Source organism: Crocuta crocuta, unplaced genomic scaffold (genome assembly GCF_008692635.1).
Source record: "Crocuta crocuta isolate KB4526 unplaced genomic scaffold, BGI_CrCroc_1.0 scaffold359, whole genome shotgun sequence".
Taxonomy (NCBI): Eukaryota; Metazoa; Chordata; class Mammalia; order Carnivora; family Hyaenidae; genus Crocuta; species Crocuta crocuta.
This window is the reverse complement of record NW_027528877.1, coordinates 1,412,807-1,440,488: the sequence shown is the minus strand read 5'-3', so window position 1 is coordinate 1,440,488 and position 27,682 is coordinate 1,412,807. Positions and strand designations below refer to the sequence as shown.

General features: G+C 36.6%; 1 protein-coding gene across 4 annotated transcripts in view; it reads left to right on the top strand.

Annotated features, from left to right (window-relative positions):
• The window catches only part of COBLL1 (cordon-bleu WH2 repeat protein like 1), a 158,253-nt gene that overhangs the window by 54,558 nt on the left and 76,013 nt on the right, over positions 1-27,682 (top strand). Inside the window, exon 1 of one of the 4 annotated variants that reach the window (XM_077756767.1) lies at positions 4,759-4,971. The exons of the other annotated variants lie outside the window; for them this stretch is intronic. The gene's annotated coding sequence lies outside the window, so the exon portion shown is untranslated. Of the gene's footprint in view, positions 1-4,758; positions 4,972-27,682 lie in introns of those variants that run through there. 4 annotated transcript variants of the gene reach the window in all.

Sequence of the window (27,682 nt, the reverse complement as noted above, 5' to 3'; positions counted from 1 at the left end):
GGAAGATTAAAAAAAAAAAAAAAAAAAAAACCCAAAAAAAACCCAACCCAGCTGGGCATTTTGGAAGTGTTCACAGTTACGCAATCAGTCCACTATGTGTAAAACATCCATCAACCTGAGAGCAGGAAAGTAAGTAATAATCTTAGCAGAGAATTATCCACTTGTACTCAATAATTACTTATTTTTTAAAATGTCCTGTAAAAGGGGTAATTGCAGAGAATATCTGCAATTACAATCTAGATTCTGATGTGAGAAATAGGTTTGCTGATTATAGGTTTTCAGGTAGATATTTAAGTAGTAATTAAATTAGTCTTATATTTTCACCTGTTCTGAAATTTGAAAGTAATAATACAAGTCTAAAAATAGAGTTTTCAGAATTAATGGGTTAGCTCCATATTCAGCTATATCTTCTGAACTTGTACTCTGTGACAAACACAGCTTCAACTTTACACACCTTCTGCTTCTTCACATTACTTTATTCTTCAAAAATATTGCATTTCCTTTGGAAGATATTTATTCTCCCAGGCACAGAGGTAATATTAATATTGGTTTTCCTTATGATTCTTTTTTGCTTCATATTATTATATACTCTTGGAAGAGAGGATATAAATAATCAAGAATTCTCACTTCCTTGGAGTTTGATACCATCTGGCCACTTTCGACCACCAACATGCCACCAACCATGGAACTGAATTGGCCTAAATAAATTGTAGTATCTCCTATTTCAGTTCTCCACTTGATGGGTGTTACTGGAGGGAGAAAGTGGGACAGATAACCCAGTGGAAGGGTGTTTGCATGTATCTCATGTAATTTTCATAATTTCCACGGAAGCTATTATTATCACTGTTTTCTAGATTAAAATGAGGAGATGCAGAAGGAGGGGATGGTGAAAGAGGACGAACAAGAGAAAAGTTGGGTTTCAACTAAGGCCTTCTGCTACATCATAGAACAATGACTGAAGCAGTTCCAAATGTCACATGTCTTTCTTAGGGCAGTCTCTTACCTTGAGTGTCAGAAAAACTCCTGGGCTGCAGGTTGGGCCAACTATAAGTCAGTCTCCATAGCTGTGCCTGTGGCTAGAGTAATGCCAACCTGATTGATTTGGTCTTGAGTTATTATCAATCTCAGTAGTATGGTTGTAGGATTGTGCTACTTGTTTTAGGCCAATTAGAGCCCGCTTATGTGGCTAGCTAATGGGAATCCATCCCAACTAGTCACCAGGACTGTTAAATTGTACATGAAGTATGAAATGGCTGGGGGGAAGTAACTAATAAGCATTTGTTATGGTGGCTGATATATAAAGAAATATTTTCAAATTCTAATAGTTTCTTTCTGGTTTGGTTACAGAAATTTAGAAAACTAAATCATAAGAGATGACAGTCTGAAATCAGTGGGTTTACTTTCTTCAGATGACTCCTATGAGAGTAGGGAAGGTATTATTATTTTAGTAATTCCAATTTGGTGATTTATGAGCCAAATAAGCTGGAGGATAAAGAATACAAAATAATCAAAATTGGAATGGAAAGTGTGACTCAGGTATTTGCCAAGTAGTATATGGTGGATGACAAGGAAATGCTGGGGTATTTATTTGAGGGGTCAGGTTCATGGGGTGTGGAGGATGGCTACAGATTCAAAAAGGTGTAAGAAGTTATAATCAGAGGATAGGGATTAAAGTTGGATATAGCCGATGTGGCAAAATTTCAGGTAATTACAAGATTCTGTGGTGGTGGAGTACAGGTATGAAGAAGTCTGAACTAGGTAGGGTGTTGAATGGACAATCAATATGGACACTGAAATTTATAGAGTAGTGACAGCAGAAGGTAGGGTAAGCTTAGTGTGAGCCAGATGTCAAGTTCCTCAATGTTTGTAGAAGGCAGCCTAAGTGATTAGTATGGATAAAGTGGCAGTATATCCAGATGGCCAGGCCCTGGGAGGAAGAGAAGTGTTGTTAATGAACTACAGTAACACATTCCTGTGCAAGGTGCAGAAGAGATTCAGAAAGATGCAAACTCCCTTTCTCTGATCTGCTAAGGCAGAAGGAAAATGGCATTCATGATGGAGATGGCATAATTGAGGTAAAGGCAATATTTATTATCTTCGTGGGAATCAGCAGTTTCAGAATTCCTATTTAAATAGGTTGGGGTTGGTGAGAAAGAACCTGGAAAAGTGAAACTTAAGCTACTTGGTGGCAGTAATTATGGATCTGAGGCTGAGAGGTATGGAGTCAAGAAATAGACTTCATTCAGAGACACCTGGGTGTCTCAGTCAATTAAGTGTCCAACTCTTGATTTTAACTCAGGTCATGATCTCATGGTTTATGGGATTGAGCCCTGCATCGAGCTCTATGCTGACAGCATTGAGCCTGCTTGGGATTCTCTCTCTCCCTCCCTCGGCCTCTCTTCTCACCCTGAAAATAAATAAACATTTAAAAAGAAAAAGAAATGGACTTCATTCAGGCTCATTGTGATGTGATTTGAGACTTTGTTGCTGTTTGTTAGTGTTATCAGTGTCTATTTGAGCCACTCTTGCTAGACTACTCATAAACTGAGCTAGTTGCTATTCTCCAAGCCCTATTTATGCCTGTCCGTGCTTGTGTTTTCCAGAAATGTCTCTCCCAGTCCATCTAATCATCTGTAATCAACCTCCCATAAGGCCATGTCAACCCTCACCTCCTCCAGGATGCTTTCTTCATACTTCTCCCCAGATATATATCCTCTGTTGTATTTGACATGACTACTGAGATGCTTTGTACATATGTTATTTTGTATATTTATTGCAGGACTGCGTATTTCAGTTCATTTCCTGTACTAAGTAGCATGAGTCTATTCCTGTCCTGTGTGTAAAATACCTTGTTGAAAAGGGCAATCTAAAGGGACTCGCAATGTAGAAGGAGCCTTCCAGGTTCATGGAGTTTTAACCTGTGTGTTGAGATATTCCTGATTCGTTTCCTCATGCATCAAGGTCAGCTTTGTTAACAAGAATTATTTTTTTATTAAAAATTTTTTTTAATGTTTATTTTTTGAGAGAACGAGACAGACCAAGTGCGAGCAGGGGAGGGGCAGAGAGAGAGGGAGACACAGAATCCGAAGCAGGCTCCAGGCTCTGAGCTGTCAGCACAGAGTCTGATGCAGGGCTTGAACTCACAAACTATGAGATCATGACCTGAGCCGAAGTTGGACGCTTAACCGACTGAACCACCCAGTTCCCCCTAGATTTATTTTTTTAATGTTACTGCTTTACTTCAGTCTGTATCTTCAGCTGCCTGTTTTATACCTTTCTGGTGAAAAAAATTCGCCCCCTGCCCAGGGGAGGGGTTGGGGATTTCCTCTAGCTGTTTATTAATCAAAGAAGACCACAGCTGTAGCTCTGGTATGAGCTTCCTATTTTCTTCCTGGAGCATAAGCCTTAGCATTTTTTTTTTTTTCCTTTCTTGGGCTCAAACACCATTGAAAACATCCAGCAAGTAGAAAGCATAGTTAAGGGATGACTGGAATATCTGTACAAGGTTTATTTTTGCTACCATAGCAACTGCCAGCAGTTACGTTGTCTCTCACTTTTGGAGCTCCTAGCTCACATGAAAAATGTTTGGTTTAACTGGTGTAACTTCTAGTATTAACCCCTGCTGGAACTTGTGTCTTTGTCCTTGGTTAATGGAAAAGCTTTGCCTTAAAAAACAAAACAAAACAAAGCCCCAACTCTTTAAATCTTTGACTAGTTTAATTCATCATGGGGTTCTCTAGAAGTATTCTCATGAATATCTGAGTACTTTTCCTTAGATACCCACTTAGTCTTTATTTTTGTCATTTTAAAAATTACTTATTGACTCTTCTAGTACCAATGGAATAAAAAATGAAAATGACAAAAATTTTGCCTAAAATAAATCCATAATGTAGGATGGGAAATAGATGACACATAATAACCATCATATAGAGCTTTTGCACCCAGAGTACCTGTGAGTGTCCTCTAAGTGCTTAGTGACACAGGACAGAGGACTAGAATGTTCAGTGGGAGGAAGACAGAGNTTTTTTTTTTTTTTTTTTTTTTGAGAGAGAGCGCCAGTGTTTTGGACAACAGATATGCCTATACTCCTAAGGATTTCACAGGAGCTGTGCAAAATATGTGGATTGAGAATTTATATATGCTTTAGCAGTTGTGTGAGGAACTTGGGGGACTGAAGAAATACCTGTGAATTATTCTTTAATGAAAGGAACTTACATAATTAGAGATTCAAAATACAGACACAAAAATAGATCCATAAGACAGTCTAGGATGATATGCATAGAAAGTGAGCTTCCACATGCTGTGCCTATGGTGATAGCACTCCCTTCTTCAGTGATCTTATTTGAGAATAAACAGCAGGCATAAATGTAAAAACTTAGCATTTTCATCCATAAAAAATTAATATGAATGTAGTTAGGTAAGTGCCGTGAAATGAGAGAAATCACGAGGAGCGGAGGAGAGAGCGGAAGCCTGAGAAGGCTTTGGTGGCCCGCATGGCCTGGCTGCTTCTCTGGTCTAGCTGACCTTGTTGCTCCCCACCTCTTCCTCAAGGCCTGGGGCAGCACCCATGGAGAGCCTGTGACAACATCCACTCCCATGATTGGTGTTGGTGTTTGGTGGTTTTAACTTCATTCTTATCTCTTGCATTAAAATGTCTGATCTAAATCTTGGGTGTGTTTGGAATGTCTGAGATGGAAGAGGAGATTTTAGTGTCTGGATCTGACCAGTCCAGCCAGAACACATGTTCCTGACGTTGCTGATGGAGTGGATGGCTTTTGTCGGGCCACGGCCCACAACCCGAGAGCCATGTGTCTTGCCTTCCTGAAAGACCCGTGGAATTTTTGTCATTTACTGTTGGATTATTGCTGTGGAAGTCCCAAAATACATAATCATCATCATCATATCCTGAAGGCTTACTCTTCCCTTTGTATAACAGAGGAAAAAAACGGGGGCCCCCAGGTGGCTCAGTCGGTAAGTGTCTGACTTCGGCTCAGGTCATGATCTCTCAGTATGTGGGCTTGACAAGCCCTACGTTGTGCTCTGCGCTGACCGCCCAGAGCCCGGAGCTACCTTCAGATTCTGTCTTCTCTCTGCCCTTCCCCGCGTTGCATCTGCCTCTCTCTCTCTCTCTCTGCCTCTCTCTCTCTCTCTCTGCCTCTCTCTCTCTCTGCCTCTCTCTCTCTCTCTCTCAGAAATAAACATTAAAAAAAAAGGGTTGAGAAGGTGGACTATCTATTGAACTATTGTTAACATTTTAAGCATAGCCACAGTAATACTGAGAATTAAATGCTACAATCATTATAGCCATTAAAGTTATTCATACTTTTGTAATCTGGAAGTCTAAAATTATAAAACATAAAAGGCAATGCAAAGTAACAAGGGAATTAGAAGTGTTGTTTAAATGTAAAATATCCTAAATTATAAGAATAAAAATTCTTTTTTTCTACTGGATAGGCTTTCCTGAGATTAAAGAAAAAAATACCATTAAGAAAATAATGCATAACTTTGTTCAGTTTAAAAGTATATATATACATTGATAATGTTATCAATTGTTCAGGAAATCATTTTTATTTTTATTTTCTAAAAAGCACCAGTGATGTTTGAATACCTTGTTATGCTCTTGATATCTGTTGAAAATAAGTCAGTTTTATTGATTTTTCTCCGTGCATGTGGTTCCCTCATGCTCTTATTAAAAAATGTTTTGAATACAGAGGGCTTATAGATAAGTCATTTCACAGACCAGTCCTCTAAAATAAAATCAGGGTGCAAAATTTAATTTGGAGCAAATTTGGATTTAAATTTGATGTTAAGTTTAGTGGACAAGGGTATAGGTTCTGGATTCAAATGTTGCCTCCTAAATGCCTCGTTGACTCTCTAAATAGTTCTTATCCCTAAGTATCTTACAACTGAGCAGAGTGCCTGTTTGGGGTGTTTTGAGATAGAATGAAAGAGTGCCTGAGAGGCACTTTACAAAGAGCCTGCTCTGCAGTAAGTGAGTGCTGAACTTTAGTTGCTGTGTGGGGCCATGATGATGCCAAAGGATTCATTTATCTAAAAATTAAAATGTTAGCTCAGTACTTCTACAATTTGTTAGTAGCAGTTTGCTTTTTATTGACCTTTTACAAAACTGTTCCAGCCTTATCCATTAGTATTCATGTACTTTTTTGGGGGAGACATAGTTTATTATCGTGCTTTTTGTCTTACGGATATGGGGCACGTAAAAATAATAGCCTTTTAGATTTAAAAAACAAAAGGTCTAAGAAATCAATGCAGAGAAGATAAATGTCTGCTTTCTCTATATGGTATTCATTATGATCTACATATAAGATCCTGAATCTTATTTTTGTGCCTTTGATTTTAAAGGAGTGAAAATTACTTTCACAATTAAAATGCAACATTATGAAATTCAGAATATTGTGGAGAGAAACAGATTGCTCACTGCTGGTAAAATCCTGGAGGGGCATGTGTGTATTTAAAATTCTCCCAAAAGGAAGGAAACGCCCAGGGGGAAATATGCACATCACAGACAAGGTATTCTTAAAGGGTGTCTGTTCTGGAGTTTGACTAAGTGGAAGAGCAAATTATTGACTGAGAATTATATTTACTTCTTGCCCAGAGACCTCACATGGCGACAGCATGTCTTCATGAAAACAGAGCATCTCCACTGTGTCTGTTGCTTACTCTGCCTTCTGGATTTCCACTTGGCCCTGCAGAGACACTGGCAGTGCCACCCAGGGCAAACATCATTTGGTTTCTAAATAAGGCACAAAGCTGAAAATACACAGAAGTAGAGTGGCTGTAGTGCCGCAGCTCCTGTCTGTACTTTGTGGTGATCATGATACCTATGTCTTTGTAGAGCGTACAACCCAATATCTCAGGAACCAAGGAAAATATTATTTAGCTTTAAAATTAATGTGTAATTATTATTTTCCAAGAGTAAGCCACACCAAAAAAGTTGATCTAGAAAGAGTTGTCATGAAACATCTCAAAACTTTTACACATGGTTCACCCAGAGGCCTTTAAAAGAAAGTGTGTGTGTCTGCATTTGTGTTAGTATCTTTTAAGTATAAATTGACTAATAAATTACAGATTTAAATGTTTTAAATTGATACACTTCAAAAAAATTTTTAAATTTTTATTTTTGAGACAGAGCATGAGCAGGGGACAGGCAGAGAGAGAGGGAGACACAGAATCTGAAGCAGGCTCCAGGCTCTGAGCTGTCAGCACAGAGCCTGATGCAGGGCTTGAACCCACAAACTGTGAGATCATAACCTGTGCCAAAGTCGAATCCTTAACCACCTGAGCCACCCAGGCGCCCCATACTTTATTTTTTTTTTTTTCTAAAGAGATTGCATATTACTAATTGCACTGTCAAAATTTTTGTAAAGGCTTGCTTGTGTTCTCTTTTGGGGCATTAAAATGCTTAGTAGAATTAGTCATTTCTATGCTGCAGACACTATGCTGAGAACTTTCTTTATAGTAGCACATTAAATTTTTATAGTAAATCCCTGAGTAGTTATTATCCCATTTTACAGATGACAACCCAAGATAGAGTGAGAATAAGTAACTTATCCTAGATCACACAGCCAGTTAATGGCTAAGCTGGGAATCAGCCCAGACAGTTAGCTCTATCTTGTTAGATTGTTTGGTGGTTAGCAAAAGCAGTACTTAGCTTGAATTGTAAGATAGTGGTTGTGATGCTGCAATTATTTATCTAAACTACAGACAAAATAATAATTACGTTAAATTTTTACCTTTTAAAATATAGAAGGGCATGAAGCAAACATCGTTCTCGATAGGCCTACGTGCAGCCTAGAGAACCTTGCCACAGTCAGGGGCCTACCCGTGTCTCCTTCTTGAACATCCCAACTCTCCTTTCAGTGTTGCATCTATACCGGTGGAGCTCTGTCACCTTCTAGATTGCTCTTCATTCCTTCTAGATTGAAGACAGAACAGTGGCTGGTGGGGGAATCCTAGTCCATGTGGTCTTGGCTGCAGGAGCTGAAGGGCCTTATTGCCGGAGGAGTTTGCAGGGACCCTGCAGTGCTGACCAGACAGTGGCACCAGGGCCTGAGTGTGGGAACCTAGGAGACATCTTTCAGCGGAAAGACTGGCAAGATACCTCTCCCCAGAATGTAGATTCCAGGGAGTGGGGGAGGGGTGGGGTGGGGTGGGAGCAGAGTTTTGTGAGGGTAGCCAGAAAAAGAAAGAAAGAAAGAAAGAAAAATAACAGTGACGAGTGCTTTGGAAAGAATTAAGACAGGGTGATGTAATAACAATGGGTTTGCTGCTTTAGACAAGACTCCTAGGAGTCTTTCTGAGAAGGTAACATTTAAACAGACCTGAGTGATGAGGAAAGCTCAAGGGGGAAAAGAATTCCAGGTCTGGGGAAGAGCAAAGGCAAATCTCCTACAGTTGGGAAGGCTTGTGAATAATGGAGCTACAAGAAAGTCAGTGTTGCTGGTGCACAGAGGGCTAAGCAAAAGGGGTGTGAGAGCCAGATAGGGGCAGTCTGTGTAGGTATTATTCAAGGATGAGACTTTTGGGATTTACTCTTAGAGCCATACGACACCTTTGGAAGATTAACAACAGAGAATGAGTTGATTGAGTTTATATTTAAAAATGATCACCCTTCAAGGTTTAGAAGAGAATGGATTGCAGAGTGAGAACAGAGGCAGGGGGACTATAATGGTGGTGTACATGGGAGGGATGGTAGGTTGACCATAGAGTGGTTGTAATAGAGATTGAGTTCTAGATTCAGCATCTATTTTGGACTAAATGTGAGCAATGAAGGAAAGAGAAGAATCAAAGTTAATTATTAGATTTTTGGCTTTCCTATGGCTTGTTATTGAGATGGGAAGGCTAAGTTAGGAGAAGCAAAGATTTTGCTTTTGGCATTGCCATCTTTGAGATGCCTAATTAGACAGCCAAGACAGAGGTAAGAAAATGCAGTAATACTGCAGGTAGGGTGACTATGTGACTGATTGTGCAACCTGGAACACCTTTGAAAATGCAACAAGGGTGTGGTGGGATTTAGTAACACCCAACTACTATACTAAAGCAGGTACAATAGAGGCAAATCATGACTTTCTTGGCAAACCAGAAGGTATGATATGTAGGAATCTAGTTCCAGGGGAAGATTTCAGGATTGGTGATATCAGATGTTTAAAGTAATGTTAAGAAGTCAAGTGAGATAAGAACAAAGAGAAGATCTGTTCTTCAAAATCCAGAGCAACGTAAGGCGATAATAAAAATATGACAGTATCAGTGAGGTTAGAGGGTGCCAGACAGATAGGAGTGAACTCATGGGTCAATAGGAGGTAAGGAAGTAAACATAAAAGCTATAGACACCCTTTTAAAGAGGTTTCGTTGTGGAGAGGTATGTAGGTGAAAAATAGCTAGAGCTCTTTTGGAGACCTTTGAGTCCCATCAAGACTAGAAAGGCAGAGAAGGACAAATATCACCTGTTTGCACGTATAGGAGGAACTTAACTGAGGACCATGGGGGAGAAGAAGGGGGGAAATGGTGGGGGAAAGGGAGAGAGGCAAACCATGAGAGACTCTTGAATGCTGAGAAACAAACTGAGGACTGATGGATGTGGAGGGGAGGGGGGAGATGGGCATGGAGGAGGGCACTTGTGGGGATGAGCACTGGGTGTTATATGGAAACCAATTTGACAATAAACTATTTGTAAAAAGAATAAATAAAATAAAATAAGTTTGTTAACAATGCAAAAAAAAAAAAAAAACAAAACTAGAAAGGAATTCCAGCGGAAGTCCTTAGTTTATTAGAGGCTATAGGTTTCATCAAAGTCTCTACTGCACATGTGGAAGGAAGAAGAAATAATGCTTCTGTGAGTGAAAATAATGGGACATGTAATTTTGGATCAAAGTTTCTATTGCTGTTATTTGAATAATCTGTATTTGATTTTGAACATCCTAAAAAAATTGAATTGTTATGAAGATGACCTTTGATTTGTAAAAGAACTGACTATAAAACCTAGCTTTTCAGATGCTCCTCTATTCACATCAGGGCTAGAGTCTCCTGGACTGATAAAGGGGTAAAGCCGTGTAATTCAAGTATCAGCTTCCATTGTCTGTATTGGGGTTTTTATGATGGGAAATGGTGTTTGCCTTGAACCAGCTGGGAGAAGTCTTAGGGCCCCTGCAGGAAATATGCCTGTTTCCTTTCCCTGTTTACAAAATTAAATACCTGATCTTTTCTCTGAATTTTATTTGTATTTACCCAGCTTTCTTCAAATCGTCATCTTACAAATAATTTTAAGATTTTTCTTAAATATTCTACAGATGTTTCTTGGCACTAGCACCTAACGATTACCTAAATTATCTAGTGAGATTTTGCTTAAGAATTTAAAAGAAATTGTATATGTTGAGAATCTGTAAGAATTTATGCTTTTATAGAAACAGATAAAAATATTGAATTCTCTAGTTTTTAAACAGCTAAATAAGGAGCTACTTTTTATAACTACTGTGTAAGACACATTCTCTTCAGAAAAAGGACCCGTGAAAATGATACATGATCATTCCCGGGATGATTTTGAAAGACCGGTAAATTCCTCCTTTTACATATTTGCCAGAGGTAAGAAGTGCCTGGCACTTAACACAAACGATAAACAGTAGAGTCAGTAATGGAACAGGACAGTTGGTTTAGCATTCTCTAAGATCAAATAGCCAAAGGGACAGTACCATTTCATGGAGATTTTATGCAAGAATTGTAAGTATATGTGATTTGTAAACTTATAATAACTTACAATGTCTTAACCTTTGCTTTTAAAAATGGTCTAATGTTTTTCTTTGAACTATTATACTTTTAAACATTTTAATCTCTTTTAGGGCTCTTTGAGTTAGAATTTATATAGAAAAAGCTGAAGAACTTACGGTTTTCTGAATTGATGTTTTGGAGAGTAAGTTCTATAATTTATTTACCTTGACACATTAGATGTAGATGCAGGAATGTAATTTATGCTTGTTGGAAAACAANATCTATTAAAATCTATTAATACTTAAAATATTAAATTTAAATGTTAAATTAGGTATATATAATTACTCTTGTTTATTATATTTTAATTTGATACCCATTCAAGCTTTAACCCATGGTGATGTTTCTTTGAAATTATCACGAATATTTTTTTAACATAATTTTTTATTTAGGGCTTTCACTTTTGTCTAGGGCTTTCACTAAAAGTGAAATTAGTAATGCTAATTACTGTCTTTTAATACAAGAACCCTATAAAGCATACTTTGAACATTTTCTTCATTTGACGTCAGTAAATAAGTAAACTGACATTCAGAGGTGTTATGTTACTTAACAAGAAATTCAAACTATAATTAACATTTTTGTTCTCCAGGTTGTGCTCTTTTTCCAATACCATACTGGCATAAGGTCTCTTTGTATAACACCTCTTTAGGTAGTGAGTAAAAATAACGTTCAATCAAATTTACCTAAATAAAAAAAAAACACACAAAATCAAAGAACCTATCCTTAATACATTAATCTTAGAGCAGATCCTGAGTGTAATATTAACTCTGTCAGCATGATCCATGAATAATAAGGTTATGAGTGGAAATTATGATTTGGCTGGTACTTGATTATATGAATTTGCTTATTTAACTAACCAAAGAACACAACCTGACTCATCACTTGGCTTATATTATTATACTTCCTTTGTAAAAATGTCTGTGCTAAACCTTCATTCTCATTTTAGAGACCACACTAACCTCATCCCTTAAATAGATGCCCAGTATTCTGTAATTTTAGATGAAATGAGGAAACAAGCCTTTTTGTGTATGCTAAACTGTTGGGGTGGAATGTCTGTAGATAACCAGAATTGAAATTCTAATAGAAACTTTAATTGAAGGTCTAAATGGTTCCCACTGGAGGTCTGGGGACTTGAAATAATGAGGTAAAGAAATTGAACTCACACTGTCTTGTGTTAGGAAATATTTTTTCCCAGCTTTATTAAGATACACCTGGCATATAACATTGTGTAAATTTCAGGTGTACAATGTGTTGATTTGATACACTTATATACTGTGAAATGATAACCACTAGAACTTTAGCTAATCCCTCCATCACATCACATAATTACCACTTTTTTTTTTAATGGTGAGAACATTTAAGATCTCTCTTAACATCTTTCAATTATATAATACAGGATTATTAACTATAATCACCCCGCTGCACAAAATAGATTCCCAGAACTCACTCATCTTATAATTGGGAGTTTGTACCCTTTGTCCAGCATTTCCCCATTCCCTCCACTCCTTAGCCTCAGAAACCACCGTTCTAGTCTGTGTTTCTCTGAGTTCTCTTTTAGATTACACATATAAGTGATGCCATATGGTATTTGTCTTTCTCTGTCTGACTTATTTCACTTAGAATACCGTGAAGGTTCATCCATGTTGTCATAAATAGCGGGATTTCTTTTTCTTTTTTAATGGCTGAATAATACTTCATTGTATTGTATGCCACACATTATTCATTTATCCATTGATGGACACTTAAGTTGTTTCCATGTCCTGGCTATTTTGAAATAATCCTGTAATGAACATGGGAGTCTCTTGAAGATACTCTCTTCATTTCTTTGGGGAGTATACCTTGCTGGATCATATGGTAGTTCTGTTTTTAATTTTTTGTGGTACTTCTGTACTGGTTTCCATACTGGCTGTACCAGTTTACCTTTCCAATAACAGTGTGCAAAGGTGTTTCTTTTTAAAAATTTTTTTAAACATTTATTTATTTTTGAAAGAGACCGAGCACAAGCTGGAGAGAGACAGACAGAATCCAAAGCAGGCTCTGGGCTCTGAGCTGTCAGCACAGAACCTGACGTGGGGCTCGAACTCCCTAGCTGTGAGATCAAGACCTGAACTGAAGTTGGACACTTAACCCCTGCACCACCCTGGTGCCCTGCAAAGATGTTTCTTATAGCTGTTCAGCTTTTAAAGAAGTCTTCCTAAAAGTGATAAAACAATAAAAACCTTACAGAATGGAGAAGTAACAATTGTTTGTACCTAGGAAGGATTCTAAGTGTTCAAATTATAAGTGAACTTGCTCTCATAAAATATATCTAAAACTTAGAAAATGATTAGTTCAGTAGGATCAGAGTAGTTAGTTTTCTTAAACAGGGCTGTGTTTCTGAATATCTTATAGAAATCTGAGTTTCATAATCCAAATGTCTAGTTTTCCTGTAGAAATAATGAGACTTAAGTTTTTCAAATTTCAGTCACAAACTTTATCACACTTAAGATTCACACATATCAAACAACAGAAAATGCAGTCTCACCATATTTAAAGATCAAAAAGATGTATCAAGTTATTATCTGTTAAATGCTGCTAAGCACACACTGAGGATTATAAGTGAAACAAATCCATTTATCCATGTAGGCCATGAGGTCAGATAGTTGAGACTATAAATAGACAGATTTAATGATGTCATTAATAAGAAAGTGGAGAATGTACCTCTGGGATGTCTTGTTTACTCCCACTAAGCATATGTTCTTCAGAAAGCAAAGTACTGAACCAGATGGAATAAGGAAAAAAAAAACTAAGGTGAGTAACAGAATTATTTAACACAAACTCATTATACATTCAACATTAGGAGTATAATTATATTGCATTTTCATGTTTGAAATGATTATGCATCAGTGTTTAGGATTAAATTTGGGTGAGTGTTTTCTACAGAATCTTGGAGTTATATAGTCATGATTTTAAAAGGAATGTTTAGATGCCTTCCTAGCACTGTTTAACTTGGTCAAAGGAAAGAGGATATTTATTCACACAAAGAAAAAATGCAGTGGTTAGTCCCAAAACCATGTATATGGAGATGTACAACTAGAAACTCATTCTTTCTAAACCCCAACTGTTTCAACTTCCCCACAATCCTGTGCTTGGTACTAACTCCCCATCCAGCCCCTTTCTTTTAAACTTGAGCCAGTTGTCAGGCCCTACAACTCTCAAGTCATATGGATAGTCCACTGGTGATTCCATTTGTTGGGGTAACTTGTTTGTTAAAGGTTTTGACTTTCTATAAAAATGTAGCTAAGTTCTGGAGGTTTTTTCCCCCCAAAGAGAAATGCTAGAAAACAATGTGAAGCTATTGTTTCAATAAAAACATTTTTTAAAATGTTTATTTTGAGACAGAGAGTGAGCGAGTGAGCAAGGACTGGGGAAGGTCAGAGAGAAAGAGAATCCCAAGCAGGTTCTGCGCTGTCAGCAAAACCCAATGTGGGGTTCTATCTCACAAATCATGAGATCATAACCTGAGCTGTACTCGAGTTGGATGCTTAACTGACTAAGCCATCTAGGTGCCCCAACATTTGAATATTAAATTGCTGATCACATTTGACCCTTTTTATTGTTTTTTTAATATTCTTTTAAATTATTCTTGTGGAATCACATAAACATGATTTACCAATTTTCATAGATGGAAAAAAGTTGTTGGTTGAAGTTAGCTGTCATTTCTTGAAGTGAAGACATAAGATATCCCATTGACTTCATGAAAATAAACCACAGTTCATCAAAAAGAAATAGTTTTGCTTTTGTGATAAACTGTAAACACCATTCTTTATGTTTCACAATTTTTATTTTTTACTTTTAAAGTTTTCCTTAAGAAAAGTGGTAGGAGATTAAGAAACTAGAGTAAGAATGACATGTGAATGCTGCTCAGTAAATTTGGGGGACCAGGTGTAGAATATAATGATCTTTTTGTGAGATCGTTGCAGTATATAGGATTAGTTTTTATTTTAGGATCAAAAAGTGAATGTTACTTATTATTTTGGCTCCTTTATCTTAGCATTCATAATACAGGACACACCTATTCTACCAAAATTCTTGTGCTAAAGTTGTTTTAATGGCTTTGATAGTCTCAAGCTATTTTTGAACAAAATCTTTGCTAACGCTTTGTACTGTATTGACCACCAGTACTTGGCATGTTATATATGCCTTTGTTTCTAGATCCACCTATTTCCTCAGGGAAAGTTTGTATAAATGAATGGGACTACTGTATATTTCTTTGTCATTTCCTCCTGTTGTTTCTTGGGAGGAAGAGCTGCAATAGATTTTACAGTATTTCTACCCTAAATTAGCTACCTTACTGTGGAGCTGAAATATATGGTGGTTGGGAGGGCTGGAAAGAGTATCTCAGGTTGCTTAAACCAGGCAGATGACACATAATTTACTTTTTAGAATGTGGGTGATTTCCTTTGCTTGAAAAGACCATAGTTTTATAGATCATGAAAGCATGGTTCCAATGAATTAGTCTTTAGCACATACAACATCTCACGGTTTTCTTTTTTTAGATATTGTTCCAGAGAATATAATAGTAAATCATACTTATTGAATAAGTTCACACAATTTTTCTTCCTGTCATTCCAAATAGAATTTTAATATCTCAGTTTGTTGTTTCACCAGTTCTGGACATATGTAGTAGGAGATTCGGTAGTAGAATGGCATGGGGGAAAGGAAATGAACTACCCCGGGTTTAAAATCTGGATCCGCAGTTTACAAACTGTGACTAGGACAAATTAACTCTTCTCTCAGGAATTCATTCCTTATGCTGTAAAATACAGAAAACAGTAACTGGCAAGGTTGTTGTAAGAATTAACTATAATGCATACATACTGTAATGCATAGTCTCTCACCTATGGTAGTTTAATGAGTCGCACTGTTGATGTTATTATGGGTACTTCACCAGTGCTCATTGATTAAAGTGAAGACACAGAAAGGGAGACCAAAGCAACATTGGGGGCTTCTCATGTGTAGTTAAGTAAAATAAGCTATTAATTTTTTGAGTGCAGGAAATGTTGCATTTCTTTTTCTTCCCAAAGCCAGTGTTGGTAGCTTAATAAATGCTGGTGTGTGGGACAATTCATGTTTCTTTACCTCCTGGTTCAAATTTTTTCCCCATGTATCATTACCTTTCACTCTGTATGGTTATTCTATTAAGTGAGCTCATTTGGATTTGTCTATAATTTGACCTTTTTCACACACAGGAATATAAAATAAATTTTTTTGCTGGTGACTGGGGGAGAAAACCTAAAATAATTTCTTTGGGAGAGTTGCCAAATTAACATGAGAAAATGTTAGTAAAAGGTAAAGAACTCTATAATGGGAAAGGAAAGAGAAAATTCTTTTAATGGGATAAAACTGTTAGGAATCTTAATGGTTGGTTGGTTATTTGTCTGCATTGCTTCAAGACCACCAGATTTTTGTATAATTGAGAATAATTTATCCCTTGTATAAGTTTTCCTTGTTTTCTGCGTATCAGTGTCAAATGGTGAAACTTTCATTTCACACCAAATACATCAAATGCCCTACCTCAGCATGTTAAGAAATTAGGATTTTTTTTTTTTAAATTGGGAAAATATTTGAGCACCTGACTCTGTGTGTATGTATCTATCTGAAGAGACAGAATTCATTCATTCAACAATATTTTATTAAACATCTTCTTTGTGCCAAAAAAAATTCTAGATCCTTCAAAATAAAGCACTAAACTAGAGCACTAAAGTGCCTGGACTCTGAGCTTTCAGTCACTGATCAGAATTCACTAAACTAACTGCTGTCAGAACTGTAAACACTTTTACAGTAAGCCACTTGAACATTGTTGCTGAATGAGATGTATATGTTAATAGGATTTCTTTGCTTAATATGCCATTTTGTGCTTGTAATAAATAACAAAAAATAGGAAATAGGAAGGCAGACTCTTTCCTAGAGTCCTTTTCTTTGTCGGTAAGTCTTATTTAGTTGTCATTTTCATTGTGATTTTTCAGTTCTGATGGCACAAATAAGATTCTATTTCTAGTTTTTTTACTTTTTATTAAATTATTGGGATTGAAAATAATCATGAAAGCATTTAATTAATAACAATAGGATAGTTCCAGATAATTCTTTGCCCAGATGAAAGGGAGTATTTCTGCAGAAGGAGAAAAATGGTTTCTCAAGAGTTATACTTTAATGTATTTATATCTTAATACTGCTTAGATGATTATTCTGTTGAGAGAATTATTAGTATAATTTTTGACCTGTGATCTGATCCACAGTGTTCTTATTTTTTACTACCTTTCTTACAAGATTAAGAGGTACTCGGTATGGTTTTTGTTTAGCCTGCAAGTGTTTGGGGGAACTATAAAAATGGGTTTGGGGCCACTATTTCTTAAAGATTTCTCAGTGTATGGATCAAAGTTCTCCAGCAATCTTATGTCTATTAATACTGTAGAAGCTCTTCAACTTCAGTGAACTCCCTCACAGGGTCAAATGAGACTTTCATTCTCTGGATGAAATCTGCTGAAATGGCTGTGCTTGGCACAATGAACTGCCAAAGCCAGTAGGCTACCTTCTAGATTGCCTGCTGATACCTCTTTATTATATTTTATCAAAAACATGCTGTTGAATTACATGTGAATGAGAGAACTAAAAGAATAAAAATGACAAATATCAAGAAATTTGCACTCAAATTGCTGCAGGTGTCTTGAAATCCATAGCTTCCTTTTTAAAGGAACTGAAAGTGTAAGGCAAGCTATTGTGTGCTACTTCTGCAAGACCAAGGGGGTGAAAACCCCATCCGTGTGTATATTTACAAGATAAGCTTTCCTAAGCTTTCACTCTGGACCAGAGATCAGTGTATGAATTTACGGCTGTGTATTTGAAGTCAAAATGACATGCTTAAGGTATACTTGAACTTTTGATTTCATATTTTAGGTGGCTTTTTAAAATGACCTTTTGATTAGATACAGAGGGTTTTCTTATATTTGTGTTCCTTTTTGATCATTTTCTAAAATCATTATTCCCAAGTGCTTTCTGTAACAATGTCATTACCAATTCTGTTTATCTATATTAAAACTCTGGAGATATTACCCTAAATGAACTTATTAAAATATATAAGAAAAATATTAAAGACATTTCTCCAGTTCTATGTCAGTTTTGAAGTATAGTTTTGAACTACATGTTATTGCATAAGCAACACTTAGGGGGACTGCTGACTTTTCTGGGGTTAGGTAACCGGTACATAAGTGCAGGTGTGCTGTGTTTTTGTTATAGCAATGACCTCTTTTTCTTTTGTATTATTATTAGATGTGTTAATGTATTCAATGATTGCTTCTTGTATCTTGCTTTAAAACAAATATGTTTAACTATACTATTCATTGTAGTTATTGCACATTTAAGATATATATATTAACCCTTTGATCTATAGTTGAAAGAAGAATGGTTTTACTGGAAAAGCAGTTCTTAAACTGTTTGAATTATAATTGAAATGTTTCTTGGATAATCAGTTTGTTTCTAAGGCTGTGTTTTGCTTAGTCTAAGTGTGACTAATTATTCTTAAATATCTATTAGCCTTCCATGAATATGTTGTACTTTAAAATTTTTTTATGTTTGTTTATTTTTGAGACAGGCCAAGCATAAGCTGGAGAGGGGCAGAGAGGGAAAACAGAATCCCAAGCAGGCTGCAAGCTGTGAGCTGTCATCCCAGAGCCTGATGTGGGGCTCAAACTCACAAACCCATGAGATCATAACCTGAGCCAAAGTTGGACACCTAACCTACTTAGCCCCCCAGGTGCCCCAAATGTTATACATTTAAATGCCAGTGATGTCAAATAGCTTTTGGGAATCATAGCTTTAAACTATTTCTGTGAGCCTACAGGGATCTGGGAGAAATTACACTGGGTACTAGGAACATGCTATATTGGTTTTGTTGTGAAATCTTAAACAACAATGATATACCAGAACGGGGTGTGTACGAGGACTTGCTTGTGACTCTTCATAGCAGCAGTATTTATAATAGCCAAAAAAAAAAAAAAGGAAACAACCCAAATGTCCTTCAATTAATGAATGGAATGGGAATAATGGAATAATATTGGGCAATAAATAGTAGGAAAGTACAGTTACATGCTACAGCATGGACAAACCTCAAAAGTATTATAGTCAGTGAAAGAAGTCAGAAGAGGACATATATTTTATGATTCCATTTATATGAAATATCCAAAAAGGCAAGTGTATAGAGAAAGAAAGTAGATTAGTGGCTGGCTAGAGCTCCAGATGTGTTAGGGATGGGACATAGATATTAGAAACAAAAATGATAATCTATGCTTATTTTTATCTTATTTTTAAAAAATTCAATGTTTATTTATTTTTGAGACAGAGATAGAGAGCAAGTGGGGGAGGTGCAGAGAGAGAGGGAGGGAGACACAGAATCCGAAGTAGGCTCCAGGCTCTGAGCTGTCAGCACACAGCCCAACATGGGGCTCAAATCATGGACCACGAGAACATGACCTGATCTGAAGTTGGGTGCTTAACCAACTGAGCCACCCAAGTGCCCCAATCGTTGCTTATTTAAAGCACTTAGAATATTAGAGTAGAAGAAACTTCACAAATTTTCTAGCACAGCTCATCAGTTTGCATATGAAAAGGCAGAAGTGACTTTCATTTAGGAGATCAGCATGTATTTGATCTAGATATATTAGAAGTACGCATTTTTGAGTAGCCTTAGTAATTTTTTTTTCAATGGTTTCCAATTGTTGTTCATCTGTACCATACATAAGATTGAGGTGGGGGGGTGGTTCTCTATCAGTAATTCTCAAACACAAAAGAAGAGCGTATTTACTACTCATCACCCAACTTCTGAAATCACTTTTGCTGATCTTGCCTTACTATCTTCTTCCCTGCCTCTATTTTCTTACCCTTTTCTCTTTTGACGAATATCCCACCCATAGCCACTTTACTCATGAGTATTTTCTTATATATGTATGAGTTATAAGGACTCTTGTTTTTTAAACATACCTTCTCTAGTATTCTTGTATTTTGCAAAAGTAACATACCATCTAATACTCTTAAATTTCTCCAGCAGTCAGTTTGTCCATACTGGAGTCAGTTTCTCACATTCCTTTGGTGGTTATGGTACTTAAACCTCCCATTCTACGCCAGTTCTTGTCCTCCTCCTATATCCCCACCTGTTTCCCATATTGTCGATTTGTAGGAGAAGCTGGACTGTAGGCTATCCGCATTCTAGATTTTGCTTATTACCAGATTTGCTAATTATTATATTAGACAGCTGAATTATTTGAGCACAAATCAGAAGATGGCTTTATATTAGTTCATCCAAAAGAATTAATTTTTTCACAGAGCTGAGAGCAGATGAGTTTGCATTTAAGAACTTATAGCAGCTGTTTAAGATTGAGATTTAAGATTTAAGATTGAGCAGCCTTTCAGAAATGGTGTTCCAAGACTTGATTTATTCTCTTTATTGCTCTTTCTTTTGGTAAAAAGATGGATGGAAGACATTGGGAAACTGAATCATTCTTCCCTCAGTAAGGTGTAAAAGGGGCCTAGTAGGTGCTTAGCACAGGGAAACCCAATGTAAATGCAAAAGCCATACATTTGAAAGTGTGCAACTCTTACCAATCCCTGTGAATGCCCATTAAGGAGGGAATAAGTGAGGGGCGCCTGGGTGGCTCAGTCGGTTAAGGGTCCGACTTCGGCTCAGAGCACGATCTCATGGTTTGTGAGTTCAAGCCCCGCATGGGGCTCGGAGCCTGGAGCCTGCTTCAGATTTTGTGTCTCCTTCTCTCTGTGTCCCTACCCCATTTATGCTGTCATGCTCTGTGTGTGTGTGTCTATCAAAAATACTTAATTCAATTATTCTTTTTTTTTTTTTTTAAGTGTTGACAGACCTCTAGGATTTAATTTTTATTATGTTGCATATAGAATAACATCTAGGTTGATCTTCTCATATTTTTTTTTTTCCTAATAAAAGAAGCAAGTGCACTGGGTGACTCATTTGGTTAAGCGTCCGATTTTGGCTCGGGTCATGATCTCATGGTTTGTGAATTTAAGTCCCGTGTCAGGCTCTGTGCTGACAGCTCAGAGCCTGGAGCCTGCTTAGGATTCTGTGTCTCCACTCTCTCTCCTCCCCATCCCTCACTTATGTGCGCTGTGTCTCTGTCTCTGTCTCTCTGTCTCTCTCAAAAACAATAAACATTAAAAAAAAAACTTTAAAAAATTAAATCAAGTACCTTGATGTTTATTATATGTGTATTTGTTATTTGCCAACAATAGTTATTTTACATAGAAGTACAGGTTAAGAACCTTTAATAGACATTCAAAAAAATGGCCCTTGTTTCTTCTTAAGGATTTGTTTGCCCTACATGCCTTTATTTTAATAGCATGGATTTTTTTTTCCTTATAACAGCATTTTCACTTCTGTATTGATATGTCAGATTTGTGTTATGAATAATAGTATTTGTGTTTTTAAAATAGATAAAGAATTAAATTCATTTGCATGTCTTTTACTATAAATGAGAGCTTCGAAGCTCAGTTAGATAGTCTGTGAATGAGGTTCTGTGTAGGTAGGAATTCTTTAGTAATTGGCTGTGAAATAGAACAATATATATTAATGAGGATCACCATTTTTCTACTGCCTTTGCCCTTATTTTAGTCCAGTGGTTCTCAAAGTGCTGGATCACTGGTATATATCACTTGGACTCCATGTACAGATGCTATTTAAAAAGGTACAATATGGGACCAAGCAAATCTGTATTAGAAACAAGTTCCATAGATGATTCTAATGCCTGTCAAATTTTGAGAATCACTACCTTAGAAAATGTATTTTTATTGTAATTTATTTTTTAAATAGTATGATTTGCTAAAAGTTGCAAAAATAGTGCAGTTTCCATATGCCTTTCCACAAGCTTCTCCCAATAATAGTATTTTCCATAACTATAATACATTATTAAAACCACAGAAGTGACATTGGTATAATACTCTCAACTCAGGTACAGACCTGATTCGGACTCCATCAGCTTTTACATGCATTCTTTATTATTATTATCTATTATTTGTTTTGATTTATAATTCTATGACATTTTACTACATAGATTTGTGTGACATCCCACACTCAGAAAATAGTGCTGTTGCATCACCACACAGGAGCTCCTTGTACTACCCCTTACTAGTCACACCCTGCCTCCAACCCAGGCACTGGCAGTAATCTGTATTCCATGACCTTAAGTTTGTCACTTTAGGACTCTTATATAAATAGAACCTTACAGTATGTAACCTTGTGAGACTGGCTTTTTTCACTCAGCCTAATGCTCTTGAGATCATCTGAGATGTTGAGTATATCAAGACTTTGTTGTTTTTTATTGCTGAGTCTGATGTACAGATGGACCACACCTTGCTTATTCATTCTCCTACTGGCACACATTTGGGTTGTTTCCAGTTTGGGGTTAAAAAGAGAGCTGCTGTAAACACTCATGAACAGCTTTTATATGAACGTAAGTTTTCATTTCTGTTGTGCAAATACCAAGAGTAGAGTGCAGGGTCATATGAAGTGTGTGTTTAGCCTCATATTACACACTCAAACTTTCCCAAAGTGGCCGTACCATTTTGAATTCATGTTATATAAGCCACATAGGAGAGAGATAGTTTCTGCACACACTCATCTACACTTGATGTTGTCAATAGTTTTGGATTTAGATGTGGTATCTCGTCCTAGGTTTTTTTTTTTGTTTGTTTTGTTTTTTTTAAAGAGCTTTAAAAATATTTAGTTTTGAGAGACAGAGCATGAGTGGGATAGGAGTAGAGAGAGAAACAAGGAGACCCAGAATTTGAAGTAGGCTCCAGGCTCTGAGCTGTCAGCACAGAACCCAACACGGGACTTGAACTCCTGAACCACAAAATCATGACCTGAATTGAAGTCAGATGCTCAATGGACTGAGCCACTCAGTGGCCCCTCTCACTTGTGTTTCCCTAATGGAGAATGATGTTGAACATCTTTTCATGTGCCTTTTTGTCATTCTTGTATCCTCTTTGGTAGTGTTAAGAGCTTTTCCCCATTTTATAATTGGATTCTTTGTCGTTTTCTTATTTATGAGTTTAGAGCACGCTCTCTCTCTCTCTCTTTTCTGGGTATAAGTCATTTGGGTATATGACTTGCAGATATCTTCCCCTATTCTGAGGCTTTTTTTTTTTATCCTCTTAAAAGGTCTTTCACAGATCAGAAGTTTAATTTTTGATGAAATCCAGTTTATCAATATTTTAAACAGTCTTTTGTGGATTGTGTCTTTGGTGTTTAAGAACCTTTTGCCTCAGCATTAGTCCCAAAGATTTTTCTCCTGTATTTTACTAAACATTTTATAAGTTTATATTTTATATTTATATCAGCTTTAGGTTAGTTTTTGTATAAGGTGCTACTTTAGATTTTAATATTTCCGAAGTTTGAGACACTGTTTCCAAGTAGTTCTTCTAGCACAGTATTTGATAAAATCTCAGCTAGGAAAATTCATTCCAAGGACTTTTCTTTATCAGTATTTAGTGAAAGTTTTGTTTGAATGTGGTTTACTCTAACACACACCAGTCCCCAACAAAGATTTAAAACTTTAACAGAGATTAATGACTAAATGCTGTTTAATGTTTACCAAGGTACATACAGACATGCCTTGTTTTACTGCACTTTGCTTTATTGTGCTTTGGTTTATTTGCAAACTTTATTTGCAACAACCTGGTGTTAAGCAAGTCACTGCTACCATTTTTCCAACAGCATTTGTTCATTTTGTGGCTCTCTGTCACATTTTGGTAATGCTCACATTATTTCAGACCTTTCATTATTATTTGTTATAGCGATTTGTGACTGGCAGTTACGACTCACTGAAAACTCAAATGATGGTTAGCATCTTTTAGCGATATAGTACTTTTTAAGGTGTATACATTGTTTTTAGACCTAATTATGTTTATTGCATACTTGATAGACAGCATATAGTTTACATATAACTTTTATATACACTGGGAAATTAATTTGACTAGTTATTGCAAAATTTGCTTTATTGCCATTGTCTGGAACTGAATCCGCAATATCTCTGAGCTATGACTGTATTTGAGAAAAGGTTATTGAAATTGTTACTTGAAGGCAACTTTTTTTTCATTTTGTTATTGTTAATCTATTATTAGTGTGCCTGCTTAGCTAACATATACATTCCCATTAAGTAATATATGTAGGTATATATATTTTAATAATTATAATGTCCACATTTAATGTTTTTTAGTTCCTTACACAGCATGCTTTAGAAAATTGGAAAGTTATTTCAACTAGGAACTTTTTTTAAAAGACTTAATTTTTTTATTAGCTTTTTTTTTTTTTTTTTTTTTAGAGTGTAAGCAGGGGAGAGGGACATTGGGGAAAAGATAGAGAATATGAAGCTGGCTCCATGCTCCTATGACCCTGGGATCATGACCTGAGCCAAAATCAAGAGTCAGACATTCAACTGACTGAGCCATGTAGGTGCCCCAAGACTTAATTGTTTTTATAGCAGTTTTAGGCTCAGAGCAAAATTGAATAGATTTTTATATACGCCCTGTCCCCACATCTGCATAGCCTCCCCTCACCAGAGTGGTGCATTTGTCACAATTAATGAACCTACATTGGGATGCCATAGTCACCCCAAATCCATAATTTATATTGAGAATTACTATTGATGTTGTATGTTCCACAGGTTTGGATAAATATATGAGGATATGTGTGCATCATTGTAGTATCATATAGCATATTTTCACTGCTCCAAAAATCCTGTGTTTTCACCTGTTCCTCTCCCCCCACCCCCCCAGTCCCTGACAACAACTGCTCTATTTATTATCTCCATAATTTTGCCACAATGTCATATAGTTGGAAGCATATATTGTACAGTCATGCAGTGTAGCCTTTTCAAACTGATTTCTTGCACTTAGAATATGCATTTAAGGGTCTTCCATGGCTTGATACTTCATTTCGTTTTAGTGATGAATAATATTTCAGATGTACTGCATTTTTTTTGTCCATTTACCACTTAGGGATGGTTTTGATTGCAACTAAAAACTTTTTTTAATGCTTTTTTAAAAAAATGTATTTAGAGAGAGAGAGAGAGCACAAGCAGCGGAGGGGCAGACAGAGAGGGACACACAGAATCTGAAGCAGGATCCAGGCTCTGAGCATTCAGCAGAGAGCCCCACATGGGCTCTAATTCACGAACCAGGAGATCATGACCTGAGCTGAAGTCCAGTACTTAAGGGACTGAGCCACCAGGCACCCTGCAACTGAGAACTTTTTAATTTCCTTTTAGGTGTGAAAATTTCTTTCTTATCTTATTGTCTAAGAACTCATAATAAGATAAAACAATCTGGGGATAAATTCTTGCCTTGGGGCGCCTGGGTGGCTCAGTCAGTAAAGCTTCTGACTCTTGATTTCATCTCAGGTCATGATCTCATGGTTTGCGAGATCAAGGGGAGCCCCACATCAGTCTCTATACTGACAGTGTGGAGCCTGCTTGGGAGTCTCTGTCTCTGCCCCTCTCACACTAGTGTGTGAATGTGTGCACACTCTCTCAAAATAAACATAAAATATATTTTTTACTTTAAATTTAATCAGTAACTCTTCAATTTTTAGGAAGTATGTAACATCTTTTGAAAAAGTGGAGTTACAGAGGACTTTTTATACTTAATTTTTATGTGGTAGAGAAAAAGGAAGTTCAAGAAGTTTTGCATAGTTCACTCTCTCCATGCTCTTGTTAATCATTTTTGAATTTTTAGAATGTAGTGTTAATCCCATTATTGCTGTTTAGACTAATTTTCATAAACTGCATTGACTGTCCCATTTACACCGCCCGCTAGACAGCACTTAAAAAATTCAAAGGAAGTTTTCAGTAGGTGATGCTGAGCCCAGTTGCTCCTGGCGTTTATTACTCACCAGACAGAAGACTGTGTAAGAGTAAGCAGATAAGAAAGTGAGCACTGGGTCATGGTTTCAGAGTCTCCGTTAGTTTTTGAGAGAAATGATTTGCTGAATGAATGCAGTTCCTGGAGCCAGACAGGCATTCAGTTAATGTAGGGTTTTTTTTTTTGTTTTTTTTTTGTAAGATCCTCTTATGGTATCTTTGAGTGTTTCATTGGACTCATTTCATTTTTAAGTTACTGGTACCTGAGGACGCCATGGTATTTCTTTAACCTACCCAGTTTCTTTCTATAACACTGAACACACAGTGGGTGCCCAATAAATGGTGTTGACTGTCTTGTGACTCATTGTTTATATTGCTTTCAGGTCTGTTTTTCAACTTTGCTCATTTGTTTTGATGAATTTTTTTTTATCTCCTCCTTTGATATGCACATGTCTACTGGGGGACTTTCCGGATCCGGATCCTACCTATGGTTTGACTTTCTTAACTGCTTATAACAAAATTCCCCATAAGATATTTGGGTAAGCCCAGAGACACACTGAAATTGCAGTGACAATTATGGACTAGATGAGAAATTAAATATTTAATTTTTAATTTATAGATACATAGTTTTAAAACGTCTATCTCCTCATTTTTGAGAGAGAGAGAGAGAGAGAGAGAATGGGTATGTGCATGTACCCTGTCAGCACAGAGTCTGATGTGGGGCTCAAACTCACAAACTGTGTGAGATCATGACCTGAGCTGAAATCAGGAGTCTGAAGTTTAACCGACTGAGCCACCCAGGCACCCCTTATAGATACATTTTTGTACTCTGTCTTTGGGGAGGGGTTCTTTGAGTGTGTATACACGAATAAAAATGTATTCACTTATATCTGTATATTTTTTTATCAAATTATACCTCTGAAAATATATCAGGGAAGATACATGTTTTCCTTCCTCTTGTAAGGAATTAAGAAGCAAAAATATAGATACTGAGATTTGAAAAAATATTACAAACTTTTGGGCTACCTTTTAAGATTTGTTGTATTCAGTGATTCTGAGACCTTCTTGAATGGATACAAACTGGATTGACCTAAGTAGCAACCTTCAGACAGTGTTTCAGCATTTACATAGTTCTTATGAAGGTATATGTTTAACTCTAATCGAATACCTATAATAGGCCAGGCAGTATGCTAGACTAGTGGATCTCAAACTTCGTTGCACTTTAGAATCAACTTGCGGAGGTTTAAAAATCCTCACAAGCCAATTACATCAATTTCAAAAGTGAGACGTAGGCCTCAGCATTTTCTAAAACTCCTCAGGTGAGTCCATTGTATAGCCAAGTTCAAGAACCACTGGGCTACACAATGAATATGCATTACCCATTTAACCCTCTCAGCAACCTGTGAGGTGGGATATCCAGTTTTGTGACTGAAGAAATTATTCCAGAGAGATTAGTGACCTACTAATAAATGTAGCCCTAAGCACAAACCACAATCTCTGACTCATTTCAAAATCTTGATCTCTTTTAGTACCTCTTGGGGATTTATATGTAGATTCTTTTTCCCTTTATAATTGCAAGTGTGTACTTCTTTTTATATCACCTGTGCTTTTCTACATGTAATATCTTAATGTGGTCATAGGGAGATTGTGTATCTATGAGTTTGATATCTTTGTTTTCCCCCTCCCACACCACTGAAACTCCCCCTTCCAAAAAAAGGTGAAAACCAAATTATGCATTTAACACTCATAAGCATTGCAAGTGTGTGTGTGTGTGTGTGTGTGTGTGTGTGTGTGTGTGTGTGTGGTGTGTGTTTGAATAAGAGCTTGACTTTGATACACTCAGGAGTAAATTGTCCTACTGACTTTATTAAAATGTGATATGTTGTATGGTTTTTAGCTATTTTAGATATATAAACAAAGACTAGAAATCGGACTTTTGGTATTGAGAATGTTATTGGATACCACTAAATGTTGAAGAAATTTATGAG